This window comes from Erythrolamprus reginae, chromosome 3 (genome assembly GCF_031021105.1).
Source record: "Erythrolamprus reginae isolate rEryReg1 chromosome 3, rEryReg1.hap1, whole genome shotgun sequence".
Lineage (NCBI taxonomy): Eukaryota > Metazoa > Chordata > Lepidosauria > Squamata > Dipsadidae > Erythrolamprus > Erythrolamprus reginae.
The window spans coordinates 220816069-220838847 of NC_091952.1; the positions used below are offsets into that span (position 1 = coordinate 220816069).

Below are 22779 nucleotides of genomic sequence, written 5' to 3' on the forward strand. Positions count from 1 at the left end.
GGTGGAGGGTTGTAGGGTTTTGCACTCCTCACTGAAAACCTTTGCCAGGTCTATGTAGACCTGCAGAAAGGAGGTATGGGCCTCCACTGGGGTTTCTGGCCTACTCCTACCTCAATTTCCTGTACCTCCCTTCCCACCATATCATGGGGCTCCATTATTCATCCCATATAACAGACTGTCATCTTTGCCACTACGATGAATCTAAGTATCTCCCTATGCTCCTCCCATCTCCAACTGCATTAAATCTGTGAGGTGGGTAGTATGATCAGATTAAATGCAGAAGTTTGGCTTTCTAGTTAGTAAAAAAAGAGATCTTCAGTAGATGCTCTGGTTTTCCAGAAGTCTGGTTTTTAACTGTATAAAAACCTAAATGCCTTACCTGATGTTATGTATCCAAATGTAAGACCATCATTATATTATATATTATATTATCATTAGTTTATGGAACATATTTATAGGTGCTTTGTTTCTGAGATTTTCTGTAAATTGGATGCTCTGTTTTGGACCTCAGCTCCTAGAGAACATAGGAGAGCCCCATGAAAATATTTAGGGTTAAGATATTTCTCTCTCTCTCTCTCTCTCTTGCTCGCTCCCACTCTTTCTCTCCCTCCCTCTTCCCTCCCTCCCTAATACTTCTTCCTCTTCCTATTTCCCCCAAAACAACAAATCTATGAGGTAGTTTGGGCTGAGAGAGAACTAGTCCAAAGTCAGCCTGATGCTTGAATTAGAACTCATAGTCTCCTAGCTTCTAGACAGCTTTTTGGAATTCCTCAAAAGACAAATTGTACTCTTTCATCTGAAATTATGCCTACAATAGTTAAATTTTTGATAAATATTATATTATGGCTAACTATTATGGTGTTAAATTTAGTTTGCTTCAGTTGTTGCTTTGTAAATATCCTTGTAATTCTCTGAACTCACATAAGTTGTATTTAGATATTTCAATGACATTATGGCTGTTTCACTTTGGCTAATAGACTTTTTCTTTATTTAGCTAAGGCAGAAGAGCCACTATTTCTGAGATCACTGCCTGGATTAGAATTACGATCATTTCCTTATTTAAACAACTGCCCATTCCTTGTGATTGCATCATTTTTCAGAACTATACTTTGAAGCATAGCTTGCTTCTTCACATTTATTTCTAGGCTCTGGAATAACCCTACCAATTGGGTTGGCTATGGAATCATGGTGAACCACAAGGGTTATAATAGTTTTCTCATTAGTATTGGTGTTAAAAACTTGCCAAAATAACAAGGACTTGGTTGAGATTTTTCACCACTTTTTAAAAAATCTGCAACCAGAAACTTAGTGAGGAATGGATGTAAACCAACATGGTGATTAATTTGAATTACAGTTTACTCAATCCAATTTTTTGGTCTCACACATATGAACCACATCTTAATGTAGCTGCAGATAAAGGTTTGCCCATAGGTTAACATTTGTAGTTCACTGTCATGCAAACACAACCAAGGAATCTAATAGAAAATTGAAAAATTGCCATTAGCGATGGTATTTATTCATTTTTATCTCAGCCTAGTTCTAAGGCGTGTAGACAACATTCACTGTCTGTTTATTTGGTTTTATGTTAACTCAATTACTGTGGCTTGTAAATCATAATTTATGATAGAGTAAAGTTTGACCAAACAAGGCACTATATAGTGTCATGTGAAAATCTAGTTTTGCTATATAATTCAACAACTCCCTAAGTCTTAAAAATCATTCAGCAAACATCATTAAAGTCATATTTGACCCTGTCTCTGTTTTACTATGCATACCATGTTGACCCTTGGTCATTTTAAATTTGCCTTTTGTTTTACAAACTGCTGTATCAGAGTTCAAGTTGGTCTCTTTGTTTGACTTCAGACATCTTCATTTATTATGCTCATGTAGCTTTTCATAAGAAGCGACTGTCTTTAAAAAAAAACCCTCTTGTTATAAGCTGAGGGGGGAGAAAAACTGGGAAGCTGAATGGCAAAATAGCTGCAGCTAAGAAGCATATAACGTGCCCAATTGTATTTCAAGGTATTGATAATATTTCAGTAAATAGCATATCAGCAGAGAAGTGGGCGAGGGAGAATGCCAAGCAACATGAAGACGTCCCTTTCTCCCCTTTTGTTATATCCAGTCTTTTAAAAACACTTTGTTCTAGAGGTGGGTTCTCCCGGCTTGGACCAGTTCCCCAGAACTGGTACCGACCCGCTGGTGACATCACAATGACATCATGAAACCAGTTCTGTCGGTGCCGGTCCATGGGTGCTACCATATATTTTTTTTGCATTTTTTTTCTTCTGAGCATGCACAGAAGCCAAGTTTGCCTCATTGAAAGTAAACTATTACCAAATTGCCTTCCTACTACTGTACCCTGTTTCCCCCCAAATAAGACACCCCCTGATAATAAGCCCAATCAGACTTTTGAGTGCATGGTAATAAGGCCAAGTGCTTATTTCAGGGTTCAAAAAAATATAAGACAGGCAGCAAGGGGCCACCTGCCGCCAGAGCTACCAGTACTTTACCAGCAGAGGGCACGCATGTGCACAGAAGCAAAATCTCATGCGAGAATGCTCACGCACATGAGATTTCAGCTATTTTTGCAGATTTCTTTGCTGCTGCGCATGCGCAGAAGCAAAAAAACCCCAAATTCACCAAAATCTCATGCGTCTGAGTGTCCTTGTGAGAGATTTCACTTGCTGAGCATGTGCAGAAGACAGGGTATTATTTTTGGGGAAACACAGTACATGAGGGAATCAAAGGGAGGCAAATAATGAAGCATCACACTTTCACAACACAATCACAAACCTTTTGAACATAAACACATATAAAAGGTGCAAAGCTCATAGATCTTGTAAATGCCTTAATGTGTTGCAAGCACATACAAAAGGGATTGGAAACGCCCTGAAGATACTAATAAAAGTTTAAATAAAGATTTTGAGGAATCTAATAACCAGAGTCCTACTGTTTTTGAAAAGTTGAATACACTGATTCTTTATTCCCACATACTTTAGTTAATAATCAGTATTAACTTTCTTTAGTTTTGTGTGAAATATTATTTTAAATATAAATCTTTTAAATTTCCAACAACTTCACACACCTCTGCCAAAATGAGTGGATCATATTGTTTTATCAGTACATCTTTTAATCATCCATGCTATAAAGGAAATTATTTATGTAAGATATATTCAAAATGTAACTGCAAATACCTCAAAATAATAGCATTTTCTATTATTTCAAATCCATTATTTGGACCAGGATGTCTAATGAAACATACCAGCGGTGGGTTGATCCCGGTTCTAATAATCGAGAGCGCTGGTAGCGGGAGGTTCCGCCCATCTGCTCGGGACGCTTCGCCCATCTGCTCACAAGCGCACGCACAAACCAGTAGCAAAGGGTTTAGAATCCACTACTGATACACGTCACTGTTTATTTAAAGTTAGGACTATGATCTCATCAGGACTTTCCCTGCATGGGAAAATAGATTTTATAGGTGTATATCTGTGCACGTATAGAGCTGGTTAAACATTTAAGAAACTGCTATCACATGGCTGGGACATCATCCAAGTCAAAATTCAAAGTTGCATTTCCTAAAACTCTTGTGATTTGAGGAACCTGATATGAAACTTCCAGGGCTGAAGCCTTTGCTCAGTTGCTTATCAAAATACTTTTCCTTAAATCCTTCCCACTTACATATTCAAAACAATTTGAAGAGATGGTTATCTCATAGAGAGGTTTTCTACTGCTGGATTAAAGAAATTTAGGAAAAGGAGCATCTCGGGCTAAGAAATGTGATAAAACCAGGAAACTTGAACACAAACATTGGTGGAATTTGGGATCATTATTTGAAACTGCTACTTTGCAATCTGCTCTATTGCTAATAGATGTTTTTAATGTCTTGGGACACATAAATTCTTTGGACTGCCACTATAAGACCCTCAATTCTGAGGTAAATATAAAGTTAAACCACATATGCATTTACATGCAGCATCAATATTCAAATATCCAGAAAAGTGGTACCAGGTGGCAAACTTATAAGGGAGAATAACAAACCTGCAGGAAATCTTTCTTGATTAAATCATAGGTAACAGTTAAGTAGCATAAATCACCTGGCCCAATCAGCTAATACTACCTTGCTGCTTACTTGTTGTTTACATAAGAGGATAACCACGTGTGGAGAAGGCTCATTTCAAAGCCAGATATATAGAAATAAATGAGTATTCTCCTTTCTACTATTAGTTCAGCATCTATACCCCCTGCCTTATAGAAACCAGTGCAAACTAAGTTTGCTCATGCTGTTTTAATATCTTGCTGAGACTTGAACATCAGAACATAATGATCAAAGAGTTACAGTGTTTTGAGTAGAGACACAAAGAATGGTTAAATAATGCAATTATTCCCTGTGCCTAAGAGCATGACTGTGACCATTCTATACTATTAACAATTGTGAAAGACAATGGCCACAGGTATCTATTTTGTACTGTATTAACAAATGGAATTAATGGGGTAGAATAGGCAGTTGTTTGGAAGTTCTATGATTACCTATAGCCATACATACAACTCTACCAAAAAGAACACAGTACAAATCTTGACTATAATAAAGAAAAGGACGACAAGTTTAACTTTTTCTTTGTTATCGGCTATATTTATTTGCATTCATTTTTGCTGTTGATACTATCCAGCATTTTTTTGTACTTGCCTCTTGGAACAAAACAGTTTTGGAGGTTTCCATATTATTTATTTATTTGTTTGTTTGTTTGTTTGTTTGTTTGTTTGTTTGTTTATTTAGTTAGTTAGTTAGTTAGTTAGTTAGTTAGTTAGTTCGTTCGTTCGTTCGTTAGTTCGTCCAATACACAATGAGAGTTTTAGTGGGTATATATCTATATACACATAGTAAAATACATGATGAAGGTTATAGAGGAGATATTCATAGTAAAATATATCTAAGAAATAATACAAAAGAAGGTATAGGAATAGAACATATCAATGAAAGAATAGAAGAGATATAGGAATAGAAGAAAGGTATAGGAGATATAGGAGAGCAATAGGACAGGACGGAAGGCACTCTAGTGCACTTGTACTCGCCCCTTGCACTTGTACTCGCCCCTTGCACTTGTACTGTATGATATCTGAGAAAGCCATTTCAAAGGAATGACAAATCATGATTGAAATTACCAATATACTTGTAACCAGGGTGCTAGAAGTCTTGGTTTTATATACTTCCTCTCTTCTAGCATACATTGGAGTAGAGGTGAGTAATTTAGACCTAGTGATTCCATACAGTCTCCTGCTTCATTTGTTGCTTTTAGAGCTTTTAGGGCCATGCCACCTATTGGAAAGAACAAAATTTTATATGATTAAAATAATGTTTATTAAGCCCCGCTAGGTTTAACATAGTCATTTTGTCCCAAAGTTCCCTTCTGAATTCCAAAATACATAGCACACAGACAAAATGGACTGAAGGATTTTATCCTGCTTTCTCCTGAGAAGTCCTGCTCCCTCCAGCCTGCCAAAACTACTTGTGGTCCCCAGCAGCCAGAAGTATTCCTCCTCTTCAAAGACAAAAATCATGCAGCTCATGGCAGCAAAATGACCCTTCTTCCTTAAAGAAAGAGGTGGTCAGCTTTTCAGAAAAGCAGAGCTCCCTGCTGTGTTTGTGGATGTTCAAGTCTTGTCCAACAGAGCAGGATTTGCTCTGTTCAACTGAGTAGCTTGATATAAATCACAGTTCTCTTCAGTTCAGAAATAATGGGAAACAATTTGTTTAAAAGCAATAGTCTCCTCCTCCTCCTGGATTGAAAATCATACTTTCTTCCAAGTAATGTTTAGGTATAAAATACAGTTCCATTTAGATTTGGTTTTATGCAGCTGTTGCCTCTTTTATCAAAAAATACTATTAACTCTCATATTTCATCCATAGGATACTATCTCTGTGGATTCTAATATATCCACTTCAAATTTAAAAGACATTTGACCTGTTCAGAAATAACACTTAGAAATGCAAAAGAGTAATTTCTTGTTTAACAAAAGAATCTGAGCCTTTGATATCTATCAGTGTTAGAAGGTTGGGTGAAACATTGCCAGAAAGTTAACAATTGCATGACAGAGAGCAGCACAGCCTTTAGGGTTGAATGTATTAGCAAAACCTGTTCTACTACATAAGGATTTCAACTTGCTCTGAGGTCATAAAATTTTTAGGGCTTTTTTTATTCCAGGACTTTTAACTCTTTAAAAGCCCCCAGAGCAAAATTATAGTAGTCACAGAGTACAGTATATACATATCTTACTATGTCTTACTTTGGTTGTTTATACAACTCATACCTAAACAGCTTTTTGTAGTTTAGATTCAGTAGGAGCCACTGCATAGAAGTGGAGTTACATGTTTCACCCAGGCTCTCTCTGAATCATTCCATGCAATGATATTAGCCATATGCTAAGGCAGTGATGGCGAACCTTTTTTTCCTTGGGTGCCGAAAGAGTGTGAGTACGCGTTATTGCGCATGCGCAAGTGCCCATGCCCATAACTCAATGCCAGGGGAGGGTGAAAACAGCTTCCCCCACCCCCCTGGAGGCCCTCTGGAAGCAGGAAATAGCCTGTTCCCCAAATTCTAGTGGGCCCAGTAGGCTCATGTTTCACCCTCCCCAGGCTCCAAAGGCTTGTCTGGAGCTGGGGGAGAGTAAAAACACTCCCCCATCCCACCAGAAGCTCTCTGGAAGCCAAAAACACCCTCTCAGAGCCTCTGTGCAAGCCAAAAATCAGCTGACTGAAACACACATGTACATTGGAGCTGAACTAGGGCAATGGCTCACGTGCCAGTAGATATGGCTCCACGTGCCACCTCCGGCACCCATGCCATAAGTTTGCCATCACTGTACTAAGTGAAGATGTGGGATTCAGCAGGTTCTGACCAGTCTGGAGAACCAGTAAATACCACCTCTGAGTGACCCCACCCCCCTCTATTCTCTGCCTCCTAAGTCCCAGATGATGGGGAGGAAATTGGGATTTTGCAGTAACCTTTCCCTGGAGTGGGATGGGAATGGAGATTTTATAATATCCTTTCCCTGTCACACCCATCAAGCCATGCCTACCAAGCCACATCACACCCACCAAGTGTGGGTCCTACGTCCATAGAACCGGTAGTAAAAAAATTGAATCCCACCACTGGCTAAGGGCTATATTATGCTGTGCATGCTTTTAATAACTGAAACACGTAAGCATACATTGCGCTTATGAGTGGCCCATCATATAACCATAAAGCATTTAATCTACAGTTGTATTCAACTTCAAATGATACTAGAGGAAAAGGATTATTTGGACTCTTTTCAGTCAGATTTAAGGACCAGGATATGGAAGTAAAACAGCATTGATAGCATTCATTATTATTATTTATTATTATTATTTATTGGATTTGTATGCCGCCCCTCTCCATGGATTCATGGATGATCTTTGGCAGGAATGGTGATTAAGGTAATTAATCCATCTTTTCTGTTCCTGATTTCTCAACAGCTTTCATTACCATTTGCCATGCTATCCTTTTGGCTCAACTGAGGGGGACATTATTATTATTATTATTATTATTATTATTATTATTATTATTATTATTATTATTAAGATTTGTATGCCGCCCTTCTCCGAAAACTCGGGGGGTTACCTTGAAAAAGTATCTGGAAGCTTCAACTAGTACAGAATATAGCCATGCAAGCAATTCTATGAACCCCCCAAAAGGTGTGCATGAAACACCTTTGCTCTGCAAATCGTGTTGGGTACTGTTTTTTTCTGGCTCCAATTCAAGGTGTTGGTTGTTACCTAGAAAGCCCTACATGGCATGGAGCCAAGCCACAGAACTCTCTTCATCAACCCATCCTACTCAGTCATGCAAGGAAGTTATATTGCAGACTCCTTCAGTTAAAAAAATTCTGACAGGCCAGGGCTAGGCATAGAGCCTTCTCTGCCATCACTCCGGCCCTATAGAATATTCTCCTCCACCCCCATCCCCACCCCGAAGTCAGGCAGGCCTTCTGAAATGGAATTAAAACATGGCTGTATAACCTCATATGAGGCTGGTTGGTACCCTGAGAGCCCTCCCTTCCCCTTTTAATCTAATTTTAAACAGGATTATCTCATCTTTACCTGCTTTTAAATTCTAAATTCTATTTTAAAAAATAAATTTAAAATAAGAATTTCCCATTTTTATGTTTTAACATTTTATTGTACAGAGAGTGATCGATGATTCAGAAATGTAATAAATAAATGTCAGTAGAATTTATGTGGGATAAAAGCTAATGGAGAATCTTTATATTTTGATTGTCTGATGTCCTTCTCACAGATTTATACCCATCACAAAGAGGGAGCTAAAAGTTTTCATCTTTCCTCCCTCTTTGTCATAATCCAGTGTGACAAGAGTATCTTTATATTTTCCTCTGTTCTTTTCTTTTGCCTATTGAAACAACATTTCTTAATCTAAGCTTGTTTTCCAGGTCACCAGTTTGCCTTTTGAGTCATTTATATTCTCTGTAGTAAGAAGTAAAGGTTCTGGTTTAAATAAGATTGAACTCCATGCATCTGGAAGATGATGAATTTGAGAAAAACACATTGATTATAATGTTAACTTGTGACTTGGAAGTTTTAGGTTCAAATTTGCATCCCAATAATTAACTGAATCAGTCTATTATTTATGTTCTATCTCACAGCTACTTCATAAGGTAGCTATATTTTAAGAAAATTTTAAGAATAAAATTGGAGAACTGGAGACTTAGAGAAAAGGGTGAAAAACCAGATAAGTAATAAATAAGAACTGTCTTATGTGCAAGAAAGAAATGAGCATGAGCATAAAGTCACATCTAAAAGGCACAGAAGGCTGAGAAGATAAAAATCAGGGCCGCTCTAGGAACAAAAATGAATTGTAGAGTCTTATATGATAAGAAGTACATTGGACATGCTCGATTGCTCTATTTATTGTGCCATCAAATCACCATTGACTCGTGTCAACTACCCACACAGGTCCCTGCAGTTTTCTTGGCAAGATTTCAGAGTGGTTTGCCGTTGCTACTTGCTAAGGGCTGAAACAGAGCAATTGACCCAAGGTAACCCAGCTGGTTTTGGGCCTAATGTGAGACTAGAATTTATTTATTTGTTTGTTTTTTTTATTTATAATCCGCCCATCTCCTGATGGACTCAGGATGGCGTGCAAGAATAAAACAAAATAGAAAATATAAACTTTAAAACCCAAATATTAAAAAACATTCATCCACCTATCATTCACTGCTACTGGGCGGAGCAGAGTATTGTCGCTCAATGACCCCAGGCCTGCCAGCAAAACCATGTTTTTAAAGCCATACACCATCTCTTGTTTTCTAGCTTGGTGTCTACACCAAACTAGCTGTCTTCACACATTGTAAACCAATTTGGCAACTTTAAGATATTTAAGAATTTAGAACCCCTTCCTTACCACATTTTAGCCTAACAAGTGGTGTAAATCCAGCAGATGTAGTTCATAATTCAGTTTTTTGTGTATATCTTAAAAATCTAATTACATAATTCATTACAGCTCAATTTACTGCTCAATTTACCATACAGAAGCATAACTAGTGGTAATAATACTTGGAATTAAAGGTTAATCTCAGTCCTCCAGATCTATGCTTCTTCCTTGAGGATATTTTGGCAAATTTTTCTATTTGAAAACTCAATGACCTTTATTGACCAAAATGTAGAACTGATGGGCTATGAAAATTTATTTATTTATTTATTTGATTTTTTATGCTGCCCTTCTCCCTAGACTCAGGGCGGCTTACAACATGTTAGCAATAGCACTTTTTAACCGAGCCAGCATATTGCCCCCACAATCTGGGTCCTCTTTTTACCCACCTCGGAAGGATGGAAGGCTGAGTCAACCTTCAGCCGGTGATGAGATTTGAACCGCTGACCTACAGATCTACAGTCAGCTTCAGTGGCCTGCACTCTACCTGCTGCGCCATCCCGGCTCACTTTCCATAGGGAAGAAGTTATAAATGTACTTTTAATAAATGCCATGTACAAATCCTGTTATTTATTTATTTAGCTTAATATACAGAGCTATAAAAGCATTTTTATGCATACAGGAGCTATTCATTTAATTGTTGAATGTTTTAACTTCTTCATAGATTTGGCCATTGTATGTCACATATATCTGTAAAATGGCAAGGCAAGTTTAATTACCTTGGAAGTTTTTTCTGCGTCAGTCACTATTAGACTGACTTGTTCCAAAAACCCTTCTAGAAAGTGGTTTTATTTAAAAAAAACAGAAAGAAGGAAAGAGAATGAAATACAAGTAATTCTTGACTTATGACCACAATTGAGCCCAAAATTTATGTTTCTAAGTGAGACATTTGTTAAGTGAATTTTGCCACAGTTAAGTGAATCACTGCAGTTGTTAAGTTAGTAACACAGTTGTTAAATGAATCTGGCTTCTCCATTGACTTTGCTTGTCACAAGGTTGTAAAGGGGGAATCACAGGACCTTGGGACATTACGATCATCATAAATATCAATCAGTTGTCAAGCACCTGAATTTTGATCACATGACCATGGGCGGGTGTGTGTGTGCTACAGTAGTCATAAATGTGAAAACTGTCATATTTTTTCAGAACCTTTATAACTTTGAACGGTCACTAAACTAACCTTTCTATTTGAATGTTAGTTTGATGGACATGTATTTTTATATCACTGACTTATTTAAAGTAATTTTTGCACTGTTTTAAAATTCTGATTTATTTTATTCAGATATAGTGGAGGATACTGTTCCTCTCTAGTACAGAAATAACATTTAGCATTCAGTATGATCAATTGGTATATAAGGAATAGAAAGGGAAACCATTTTCCCCTTCATCTGAAATTGAATTGATCTGATTTTATTCCTTTATAAATCAAGTTGGTAGCCACCATGGAGACTATGTCTGTATCTCATCCTGGACTCCAAAGTATACAGCAACATTTTAGTTAGGTTGTATGAATCAAACTATTAATAAACATGGTAGGAAAGCAAGACCACTATATCATAAAAAAAACCTTTGTCCTGAATCTATTGTGGTTCTGTTCCTTGGGATGACCACAATGCATTAACAAACTTGTTTCTTACAAGCCTTTTTTAGTGGGAAACACCACCACACCTGCAATTTCAATGCAATTTGTGCTACAAAAATCCAAACCAACATTACTGGTAGATGACAGAAAAGTGATACAAACAAATCTTTGCCTCCATGGCGATGGCCATGTGCATTTTTGCAACCCAGAACTTGCAACTTGAAGCCCTAAAACTTCCAAAACCTTGTGAGTTTGCCTCATTGCTTTAGACGTGAAATAATATCATTTTCTGTACTCATTTTCAATACAATACTGTTTTTTAAATGAGGCAGCCAAAAGGATACAATGCATTCCAAATACAATCACAACCACAACAGAGAGTCAGTTTCATTTTGTGGCTCTGAGATAGAAACCAGGAAACTGAGTTCTAATATTGCCTTAGGCACAAACCAGACGGGTGACTTTGGGACAGTAGTTCTCTGTCATTCCAGGAAACAGGCAGACCAGTTCCAAAACTGTTGCTAAGAAAACTGCATGAGCGTGTCCATATAGTTGCCAGGAAGGATTCAAGACTGATTCAAAGGCATGATAGAATTCACTTTTGCTTCTACCCAGAATAGCGAACTGAAACTTTCAGTAAAATAAATACTAGAACTAACCTAATTCTTTTTTAGTTAGTCATCAGAAGTTTAGCTCTCTGCAGTTAAGATATATTGGCCTCAATATAAATAATTTTCTGCTTGCTTATCCTGAAATATATTTACCATTTAATGCTAATTTAATGAGTTTGGATGTATCGTTTCCTTTTTTTAAATTATCACACCTTTGTTGTTTTTATAACTGACTCAAGGCAGCAAACAAACTTAATACTTCTTCCTCCTCCTATTTTCCCCACATTGGTTGCCGATCAGTTTCCGGTCACAATTCAAAGTGTCGGTTATGACCTATAAGGCCCTTCATGGCACCGGACCAGAATATCTCCGAGACCATCTTCTGCCGCACGAATCCCAGCGGCCAGTTAGGTCCCACAGAGCTGGCCTTCTCCGGGTCCCATCGACTAAACAATGTCAGCTGGTGGGACCCAGGGGAAGAGCCTTCTCTGTGGCGGCCCCGACCCTCTGGAACCAGCTCCCTCCAAAGATTAGGATTGCCCCCACCCTCCTTGCCTTTCGTAAACTCCTTAAAACTCACCTTTGCCATCAGGCATGGGGGAACTTAGATACCTCCCCTTGCCTATGTAGTTTTATGTATGGCATGTTTGTGTGTATGCTTTTTAAATAATGGGTTTTTAGACTTTTAATATTAGATTTGTTACTGTACTGTATATTGTTTTATTACTGCTGTGAGCCCCTATTGACTTTTTTTTTAACTTGCTGCAGTTTTTAAGCCAATGATGTTTGTTACTTGATGGAGCATAACTGATAGTTTTAGAAATGGGAATGAGTTAAATTTAAAAATAAAATATGAAAGTGCCAGCTGAAGATAAAAGTGACAAAATGTCACAATTGAAAAGCTCAGCTTGCTTAAACAAATACTGAAGGTTGGAGAACAGATAGGCCTAAGCCCACAAAAAGGTTTGCTATTAAAAAGAAAAAAAAACATCGGCATCTTTGTATTGTAAGTAATATTACTACTCATCTGCAGATGGTGCACTAGAGCTAATCTGAAACAATATTTATTCATTTTTAAGACAGAAAAATCCAAGCAGAAGTGCCCAAATACGTTTTTAAAAATTACAGTGTTACACATATGTGTGATTTTCTTTCAATTCACTCTTATTTCTATTGGCAGAACTGTGTGTCTGTGTATGTTTTGATAATTATCATTAACAATATGTATCTTCTTTTTCCATATTTCCTGTGAGACATCTTGCACCACTATATCATGGAACCATGCCTATTCATGACAATCTGTACTTCTCTTTATGCAATGAAAATGGCACTTGGTGATCTTTTAAATTAAAAAGCAAACAAACAACAAAACCATTTGATAGAACAGACTTGCCTGCTGACCCAGGTGGTTGTTTTGCAACCCCTCCTCTTAGAAAACTCAAGTTAGAAACAACCCTTCTGCTCTACTGTCCTTTTGACTTAATGTAGTCCTCTAAGCCGTCAAAGGAGTTGGATGACAATTCCCATCAGGACAGGTCAGCACGAACCATTTAGTTTAGAGAACCTGCAGTACAGCAATTAAAAAGCAGAAAGGAAAAAAATTAAGATTGCAGTCCTTCTGAATTCAATAACATTTGCTTCTACCCAGGAACACAGATCATCGTATTAAACCTCCAGTCCTCGTTCTTCTGTTGCATTTATCAGTTTGTCTGCTTCATTATATCTGTCTAACCACTCCCTACCATATTAGAACCTAACCTATTCTGGAAAATATGTTAAGAAATCCTTCTTCTATCTGACTACACCAGCCCCAAATGCTAAAAAGCTTCAGTGCAACCCTGTTCACAAGTGAATATTACCATTGGGTTCAGAGTATATAGAATAGCCTCCCATTTTGACAGAATCTTGGTTATCAGCAATTAGTAGGATAACAAATATTACATTAAAATGTAGTGCTATGTAATTTTAAGAGCCAGTTTGGTGTAGCGGTTAAGGCATCAAGTTGTAAACCAGATGACCATGAGACCAGTCTTGGGCACGAATAAGTTCGGGGAACCTTGGGTCATTCACTCTCTCTTAGTTCTAAGAAGCAGTCAGTGGCAAATCACTTCCAAAGAACCTTGCCAAGAAAACTGCAAGAACTAGTCCAGGCAGTCACCAGGAGTCAAAAACTGACTCAAAAAAAGTTTTACTTGATTTAATTTAGTAGGGAATGTGAATCCAATCAACAGTGGCTTTATCAAACTATGATTTTAAACATGAGTTGATTAATCTGCAAATCTTTATACCAATTTTGTAGGGGAAAATGAGGTGAGGTGCAATAAAAAAGGAAAAACTAGTAAAAATGTGATATACCAAAACCTTTCATAGTATATCAGGCATTAACACTGGTATAAAACAAGCATTTTTGAAAAGCCATTTCTAGGAATTAGTAGATATCTATCAAAATATATTTGAATACAGCTTGGATTATTTTTGTTTATTTAATGAAATCCCAAGTAGGCACACTGTAGATAAGAAAATTAATACTAAGAGCCTTGGGTGAACACTGATTGTTTATATAAAATGTATGTATTACTAACACAAAAAATTTCATTCATCAAACAGAAAAGCTTAGCATTCCATTGAATTAAAGGTTGGATGGAATTGAATTTAATGTATCTAATGAATTAGAATTACTATGCATCATTTTTTTTCATATGGAATAGGCTTATACATGAGCTACAAAAATCACTGGATGGTACCAAAGATATAGCCAAACTGCTATTGTTTTGCTGCACCCAATAATGGTCTGGATTTTGCAGCGCACATGTAAATATAGTCAAATCTATATTATATTCCTCCCTTGAAATACAGATTACATTTGTATTTATTTATGTTATAAGCAATTGCCTATGTAGCCAGTATTAATTATTTCCTAGAACCATGGCAGAAAATCTATGGCTCACATGCCACATCTGGGGCCACGTGAACCATTGCCGGTCAGCGCCGGTGTGAATGTGCCAGCTGATTTGGGGCTGGCCCCACCCATACCATCCCTACCCTCCCAGGAGTCTCCATGTGGCCCATTTTGGATGTCAGTTAAGTACAGAGCTTGCATGGAGTCTCTGGGAGGGCAAAAAAAATGGGCCTTCCGGAAGTCCGGAAATGGGCAATTTCTGGCCTCCAGAGGCTTCAGGGAGTCATGCTAGGCCAAAACAGTGCATGGGTGGTCATGCATGCATGCATGCATGAAGAGGTTATGTGCACATGCGTAGGGGATGGGGCAGCATGGGGATCATTGAATTATGGTTGTAGGCATGCACACATGTACTATTGCATACAAGCTTTCGATAGCAGAGGGAAAAAAGGTTCACTGTCACTTCCCTAGAACAACTAATAGTTCTAACATTATGCAAAATAAGCTAATTTTATATGGCAATATATATAGAAGGAACTTCACTGTGGCTGTCATTTATTTATACTCATTAGTAATAGTTTGGTGGCCGGGTGGCTCTAGAAGCTGTTATAAGTAATTCGGAGAGAAATGGCCTAAGATTCTATGCTGTTTGTCCTTTGTTGAAAACAGACCTTTGATTGCCACCTTAAACCTCTTCAATTATTCCATTGTCTGAAATACATACATAGTCTTTCAAGATGAACTTGAATGTTTATATGAGCAGCCATATTGGATTTGGGAGAACACACTAGGTAGTGTGTTCCAATCTCCATCTTTTTTATTCCTCTAAATCTACAATATCAATGGAATTTCCTGGTAGCCTTTCATTCAAATTTTAAATAAGTCAAATGCTGCTTTGTTTATTTATTATTTATTTATTTATTTATTACTTAGATTTGTATGCCGCCCCTCTCCGAAGACTCGGGGCGGCTCACAACATGTAAAAACAAATCATAAGCAATCAGACAAATTTAAAATATTTAAATATTTTAAAAAAAACCCATATGCTAACAGTCACACACACAGACATACCATGCATAAATTAAACGTGCCCAGGGGGAGATGTTTCAGTTCCCCCATGCCTGACGACAAAGGTGGGTTTTAAGGAGTTTACGGAAGGCAGGAAGAGTAGGGGCAGTTCTAATCTCTGGGGGGAGTTGGTTCCAGAGGGCCGGGGCCGCCACAGAGAAGGCTCTTCCCCTGGGGCCCGCCAACCGACATTGTTTAGTTGACGGGACCCGGAGAAGGCCCACTCTGTGGGACCTAATCGGTCGCTGGGATTCGTGCGGCAGGAGGCGGTCTCGGAGATATTCTGGTCCGATGCCATGAAGGGCTTTAAAGGTCATAACCAACACTTTGAATTGTGACCGGAAATTGATCGGCAACCAATGCAGACTGCGGAGTGATGGTGAAACATGGGCATACCTAGGTAGGCCCATGACTGCTCTCGCAGCTGCATTTTGCACGATCTGAAGTTTCCGAACACTTTTCAAAGGTAGCCCCATGTAGAGAGCATTACAGTAGTCGAACCTCGAGGTGATGAGGGCATGAGTGACTGTGAGCAATGAGTCCCGGTCCAGATAGGGCCGCAACTGGTGCACCAGGCGAACCTGGGCAAACGCCCTCCTCGCCACAGCTGAAAGATGTTGTTCTAATGTGAGCTGTGGATCGAGGAGGACGCCCAAGTTGCGGACCCTCTCTGAGGGGGTCAATAATTCCCCCCCCAGGGTGATGGACGGACAGATGGGATTGTCCTTGGGAGGCAGAACCCACAGCCACTCCGTCTTATCCGGGTTGAGCTTGAGTCTGTTGACACCCATCCAGGCCCCAACAGCCTCCAGGCACCGGCACATCACTTCTACCACTTCGTTGACTGGGCATGGGGTGGAGATGTAAAGCTGGGTATCATCCGCATATTGATGATACCTCACCCCATGTCCTTGGATGATCTCGCCCAGCGGTTTCATGTAGATGTTGAATAGCAGGGGGGAGAGGACTGACCCCTGAGGCACCCCACAAGGGAAAAACCTAGGAGTCGACCTCTGGCCCCCCACTAACACCGACTGCGACCGGCCAGAGAGGTAGGAGGAGAACCACTGAAGGACAGTGCCTCCCACTCCCAGCCCCTCCAGCCGGTGCAGAAGGATACCATGGTCGATGGTATCGAAAGCCGCTGAGAGGTCAAGGAGCACCAGGACAGAGGATAAACCCCTGTCCCGGGCCCGCCAGAGATCATCCATCAACGCGACCAAAGCGGTTTCCGTGCTGTAACCGGCCCTGAAACCCGACTGCTGGGGACCTAGATAATCGGCTTCTTCCAAGGACCGCTGGAGCTGGAGTGCCACCACCTTCTCGACAACCTTCCCCATAAAGGGAAGGTTGGAGACTGGACGATAGTTGTTAAGTACGGCTGGGTCCAGGGAGGGCTTCTTGAGGAGGGGGCGCACAAGCGCTTCTTTATAGAGTGATGGAAAAACTCCCCTCCCCAAGGAAGCGTTGGTAATCTCCTGGGCCCAGCTCCGTGTCACCTCCCTGCTGGCCGAAACCAACCAGGAGGGACACGGATCCAGTAAACAGGTGGCGGAACTCACAGCTCCGATGGCCTTGTCCACTTCATCAGGTGTCACCAGATCAAACTCTTCCCAGACAGGTGGACAAGTACGTGCCCCAGTCACCTCGACTGACTCGTTGTCAGTCGACTCTGTTTTACAATTGGAGTCGAGGTCGGCTCGGATCCGAGCGACTTTATCAGCGAAAAACGTGTTAAAGTCCTCGGCACTACTCTGTAAGGGCTCCCCAACTCCCCCCTGGTTAAGAAGGGAGCGGGTCACCCTAAACAGAGCGGCCGGGCGGGATTCCGCTGATGCAATCAAGGCGGCATGGTACGCGCATCTTGCCGCCTTGAGCGCCACTTTGTAAGTCTTAATAAAAGCTCTTACAAGTGTTCGGTCGGATTCAGACCTACTCTTCCTCCATCGCTTCTCTAGACGTCTCTTCTGGCGTTTCAACTCCCGGAGCTCCTCGTTGAACCATGGAGCTCTACGGGGTCTAGCACCTCGGAGAGGTCGCAAAGGCGCAATCCGGTCAAGAGCCTCCGCTGCGGCCTTGTTCCAGGCTTCCGCAAGAGATCAATCCTTCTTGGTTGTGTATTGTTACCCCTTGTGATTGGAGAATGCTAAGCAAGCCTAAAAACTGAATGGAAGAGCAATTTCAGTTAAGAGAGCAAGACAGGTAATGAAATGGGGCCTAATTATTACTCTGTAACCTTCCAAGCCATTGCCTGAAACTCAGAGTGAAGCAGCCTGATGTGGTTCTGACATTAGCTTCCAGAGACAGCTGCAGCAACCATTTCACAATATAACTGAGGCATTATAAGCCAATTCTTTTTCTTCTTGTAATCTGATTCAGAAGTAGGAGTTCACAAATCCCAGTCTTTCAGAAGTTGCACTAATTTCTGGTTTACTTCTGAGAACAATTCAAGGTGCCATCATCATCACCATCATCCCTAAAGTTGTATGTGGTTTCAAATCAATATATCGCAAGGTCTACCCAATCAGTTTCACTCACTCTAAATCAGTTTTAGCTAGGGTTGAAGCTGCAAATTATTGTGAGATTGACCATTTTTTCACAAATTAAAGAACAAGTTTTATTACTTTGTCACTTAGTTTACAAATCACATTAAACCGTGATTGCTTGCTCATGGTTTAATTAATAAATCAATTGATTGTGTTTGTAAAACATGCTACGTAACAATGGGTTAATGTAATCTGCTAAAGCAAAACTAAGCCTGTCATATTTCAATGTAATATCAGGACCAAACCAATACACATGTTAATTAATGCATGAATATTAATCACTGAACATAAACTATTATTGTGTTTAAACATGTTATGCATAAACTTTGTGCCATTAATTAGCACTATCTGCAAGTAATTTGTATTTTGCATCTACTTTTTCCACCACTTTCTTCAACCCCAGCCCAATATTAGTTCTTATAATGCATTGTTCCCACTGTTCCATTTTTTTAAAAAAATCCATCTGGAATCTGCCTTCCTGTAACTTTAAATGGTTTATTTCATGTGAACTCTGGAACCACAGAGAACAGCAGTTGTGTTGGTAATGTTTTTCAGAAGTGATTTACCATTGCGTTTTTCCTAAGGCTGAAAGAGAATAAGTGGCCCAAGGCCACTTAGCTGGCTTAATGCCTAAGGCAGGACTAGAACTCACATCCCCTTCGTTTCTAGCCTTAACCAATACACCAAAGTGGTTTTTATTCCACTTATAATCAATTGCTAATCCAAAATCTTTTCCATAAGCAGTATTTTCCTCTCTGCACATATACATATGCTCTGCATTTGTTTCTGTTAAATTTGATTTGATTTTTAGCCCACTCTTCTAACCATTATGCTAATTTTAAATAGGTATTTTAGCATATTAGCTACCCACCCAGTCTTGTGCCATATGCAATCTCAATTAGCATTCCACTCACGTTTAAAAATACTTAAAACTTTATATCATCACTGAAGTAAGACTGGTGATAAGCGAAGAGTCTCTGGTATTCCTTTCTCAGGAAAGCTGTGTTCACATAACATACTAATTAATATTCCTACTGGTCTAATATTTCTCGAAATTACATCAAATTTTACAGTGTACATTTTTGTGAAAATTGAAACGGAAATTGAAATGAGAAAAAATGTGACTATTAATGAATAGGGTAGATTTTCCTACTTCAAAAGGATATTCCATAATTGCCAAAAACTGGATCCCCCCAATGTTGGAGAGAAGTGTCTGCCATTCTTAGAAATTCTAAATGTATATTAAGTAGACTTAAACAGTGAGTAAGATGTACAGAATGAATAGCAAAATTCCAGGTTCAAATCTTCCTTTTAAGCCAACATAAGCACATTGTTTTTTTAACACCAAATCATTATTAGACTGACATTTTGATCCCCAAAGTACAATTTGATACAAACTAATGACCCAAATGTTCCTGTAGTGTTTAAACAAGGAACTTCAAGTTTTAGTACCTAGATAGTATCCGGATGCGGAATCTAACTAGAAAAGCATGTTTTGCAGATTAAGTCAACGGATCTTTTCACTGAATATGAGTAAAGAAAAAGGAATGTTTACATCTGAAAGGCCATTGTATAGGTTGCCTAAAATTCCATTATAATTAATGGGCTGTTGCTTCAAGCTATAGTTAATCAGGATCAGCTGATTTTAAATGATTGGCTTGTGATTACATTTTAAATTATCAGTTTGATAACATTCAATGAAGCCTTTTCTAAAGGAAAAATGTGACCATATATTCTGTAGAGTAGTAGACAATATCACTCTAACCTTAGTGTTTTATATTATATACTATATATACATTTTAAAAACTTGACAAATATTCGGGATATTTAAAATATTTGAGATCTTATTTTACATGTGAATAAAATTAAACAATTTTTTTTCAGAATGAGAGTGGGCTCTGCAATCTGGTTATTGTACATGCCCATACATGCAAATGTAGTCCATATTTGAGTAATGAGGTAAAATCCATGATTAGTCAAAAGTATTTCTTCAGTTTAGTGGCCCAGGTATTAGCAATCTGGGAAATAACCAGATTGCAGAGCCCACTCTCATTTTAAACAACTTAGTTCCTTACTGCTTTGACAGTTAGGATGAGTCCATATTGCAGCTTTGAAGCTGGATAAATATTGATTTTAGCAATATGTTTAAATCATTGTTCTCAATCTAACATAATATAGTATGTCATTTTAATTTAACATTATACTTGCAGCTATATATCCATCTATGTGCCCACCTATCTATCTACAATATCATCACTGGCAGTATGGTACTTATTGCAATCCATATAATGACAGAGACATATCACAGTGGAAGGCTGTATTATAGGATCATGGGCAATTTTGTTCCTGCACAATGCTTCTTGTTTGGCAGAGAACCAAGAAGCTACTGGGCATAGAAAGTCTGTTTAGATCCACAGTATCAGAATGAAAAAGTTATGAAACAAAGCTTGAAAATTGATTTTAGGGATCCACCAAACTGAAGTTAAGGAAAACATGCATCAGAGTTAGTTGCATAGAAATAACCCAATTAAAATGAGTGAGCCATATTTCTCCCTCCATATGCATACATCCTGACTCTAAATGTAACTCCATCTCATCCTGTTAATAATGAAGTACATTCCATAAATTTAAAAATAGACAGTATAATTTGTCATTTAATCAGTTAGAAGAATTAAAACATAATCAGAGAGTGATAATGCTACTTATAAAAATGATAAGTTGTGGGTATTACAATGGGAGAGACATTCCTTTCTCCTATGGGAAGTAATGCTTCCTTTAAAATTAATGAGTTGGAGGCTCCCCCCCCCCCTTGTTGAAGCATTATGTCATCATTTGTCAAGATTCATTGTTTTAGTTATGTATATAATCTAATTGTATTCATATATACACTGTCTAAACAGCATGGGAAATGTCTTAACATTAGTTTTAAGAGTGAAAACATATGAATGTGTTTTATTGAACAAATGCCTTCTCCGGAAAAGAGATGAAATTGAACCATTGAGATCCTCCACATTTACACTCTGGAGAAAGCCCAATTACTGTACTTAGTGAAAAGCTCCCACATTCGGCAGGGAGCTTAGAAAGTAATCGGCAAGAATCATAACACGTTCCAATGAAACGACAGCAGCGGTCGGTTTATACCGGTCTTGAATTACGGTCAATTCCTTTAAAAATGACTTCTTTTTAAAGGGAACCTTCGTTTCAGTGGACTTCAGGCGTTGGTAAGCCAGCGCGGGATCTGCTTCCAACGCTTCCTGAAATTACCTGACAGAACAATTGATCAGTCAGTGGAACGACGTGCCTCCAGAAGTTGTGAATCCTTCCAACCCTGTAAGTTTTAAAGGCGATGTTGGATAACCATCTGTTTGAAGTGATGTAGGGTTTCCTGCCTAAGCAGGGGTTGGACTAGACTAGAGGACCTTCAAGATTCTGTTCTATTCAGCTTCTTCGCCTTTCTCTTGCTCCCCCTTTTGCCGGTCCCTATGCCTCCCGGCAACTCGCTTAGCAACCCTCTTTAAAAGCCCAAATTTCGAAAGCCGTTCAAGTAGCAACATGTAGAAAAAGGCAGCGCTCCCCTCGGTTGCCAAAGAGGCAACGGCCGCGTCAATAGAGAAACGCCTCAGCTCAGCGGAGCGGCGGCACGTGCGTGACCTTTATATTTAAATTTCCCGTTTCCCAAGAGCAGAAATAAAGGCACTCGGGGCAGTGCAATTTCCAAGTAATTACTAGAGACCGGCGCACCGCTGCTGCTCCTCCTCAAGCGGAGGCGGCCAGCGCCACCGTCGCCCACGGACGGCCTTTCCGAGCTCGCAACCCGGGGGCCGCCGGCGCTCAAGGACACGCGAGGCTCTCCCTCGGAGGCCGCGGGAGGGTGCGCTTCAGGTGAAGGGGCAACCCAGTCGCTGCTCCCGCCCGCGCGCACCGAGGGCGGAAAGATGGCTTGGGGCGCGCGCCGGGGGAAGCGTCGTTTTTTCTCCTCAGAGAGGAGAATGTAAAAGACCCGGGCAGGGAAAGAGACGCTCTTTTTCAGCCAAGCCGGGGGCCAGCAGCGGAAGTGCACGGGACGGGGCGAAAGAGCTGACCAACGAGGCGCGGTGGCCTGAGAGGGAATTGCACTGAGGAGGGACCCAAGATGTCCACTACTGGGCGCTGGGAGGTGATGATGTCAAAGGGGTGGGGATTCATATGTGAGCCTCCGTTGGGTGGGGTGCCAGCGCCTCCTTAAAATGAGGGGGGGGGAAAGCGCGCCGAGCCTTTCGGGACGAAAGTTTGAGGGGGCCAAAACTCCTGCCGAGCCCGGGCCGAGCCTGCGTCGCCCGGCGGCCGTGACGCGGACGCGCCATAAAACCTGACACTCGCCAGCTGTTCGGGCTCCTCCTCGCCCCCCTCCTTTCGCCTTCTCCCTCCCCCCTTCCCTCCCCCGCGGCGTCGGCCGCTATTGCCGCCCCAGTGCATTGTGGGCGCAGTCCGTTGTTCATTTGCCATTCGACCTGGGCCGGGGCCTGGTGGGGCGGAAGGGCTGCTGCTGGTTGAGCCGGATCTATTGTAGGGAAAGCGCTCGAAGAAGAGGAGGAGGCGGCGACGGAGGCGGCCGTGCCAGCAACGCAGG

General features: G+C 40.1%; 1 long non-coding RNA gene across 2 annotated transcripts; it reads right to left on the reverse strand.

Moving 5' to 3' along the window:
• Nucleotides 1-4611: 4611 nt before the first annotated feature.
• LOC139165061 (uncharacterized) lies at nucleotides 4612-22592 on the reverse strand. 2 transcript variants are annotated; one of them, XR_011558738.1, is made up of 4 exons: nucleotides 21435-22592; nucleotides 13051-13221; nucleotides 9854-9972; nucleotides 4612-5317 (listed from the first exon to the last, which is right to left on the reverse strand). It is a non-coding gene; the product is annotated as an uncharacterized lncRNA (long non-coding RNA). The 2 variants fall into 2 exon arrangements; XR_011558737.1 differs by lacking the exon at nucleotides 9854-9972 and having other exon boundaries at nucleotides 21435-22377.
• Nucleotides 22593-22779: the final 187 nt, after the last annotated feature.